Genomic DNA, 1176 nt, shown 5'->3' with positions numbered 1-1176 from the left:
TGTATGTATGTATGTATGTATGTATGTATGTATGTATGTATGTATGTATGTATGTGTGTGTGTCTGTCTGTCTGTCTGTCTGTCTGTCTGTAATAATAATAGATAGCATAATTTGTATAGCGCAAATCCCCGCTCAACAGCAAGCTTCACAATCTATACTGTTACCCCAGCAGACCTGAGATCATTCTGAAAGAACCTCAACCTTCTGGAACGCATACAGTACTTGCTGCCATTTATGGGCGCTAAAACACTAATATACTGACAAGATCTTTCGCTGTCTATGGCCGGGTACCCATTTCCACCTGGGTGAATTGAGGAAAATCTGTGTAATGTGTCTTACCCAAGGACACGACGCCAGGCCCGCGACTCGAACCCCCGAACTCGTAACCTCACGATTACGAGTCCAGTAGCCTAACCACTGGGCCACCGAAGCTACCGTGTATACCTATTATAATTTTATGTGATTCCCCCCCCCAAAAAAACAAAACAAAAAACCCCTAAAAAAAACAAAACCAAAAAGTAAAAAGCAACAAAAATCTCTTCCATCCTCTGGTCCAGCCAAAGAGCATAAAATAATAACCATGGTAATGATTAAAACACAACACTGAAGAGCCAGCTACCCCCGGGGAGAGGTTGTCTATGACACAGCGCTACTCGGAAAGGGACGCAGTGTGCGAAATGAGAGAAATATTTTATGACTTGGATCACATTTAGGGATTGAGGGGAGATAAGCGGCCACCAGTGAGCTGCTCATGCAAATGAGTGATCGTTCCTGCAAGATGGCGGCTTATCGCAGTTTCCGGCCTCAGGAAGTTGTCACGCTGTAGGCCTGCGCATGCGCATGAGGGTCGTTTCGGCGTAGATCATCGGCTGGCTCGGTCATTGGCATGTGGGGAATAACTGCTTGCTGCTCCACGGCTGGGTAGTTTTTGTGTGTTGCTTTTGATTTGGTGTTGTGATGTGTCTGTGTTTTCGTGTTTGTGTGTGTTCTTTCTCTTTCTTTCACCATGTACCTGTCTACATATATCGCTCTTTCCGTGTCTCGTTGTCTCTGTCTTTTAAAGCAAGCATGTACGTCTGTTTGTGAGAGAGAAAGAAAGAAAGAAAGAGAGAGAGAGAAGAGGGAGAGAGAGAGAGAAAGAGAGAGAGAGAGAGAGAGAGTGAGAGAGAGACTGT

Source organism: Aplysia californica, unplaced genomic scaffold (assembly GCF_000002075.1).
Source record: "Aplysia californica isolate F4 #8 unplaced genomic scaffold, AplCal3.0 scaffold00206, whole genome shotgun sequence".
Taxonomy (NCBI): Eukaryota; Metazoa; Mollusca; class Gastropoda; order Aplysiida; family Aplysiidae; genus Aplysia; species Aplysia californica.
The sequence above is the reverse complement of the archived record's forward strand: the minus strand, read 5'-3'. Positions refer to the sequence as shown.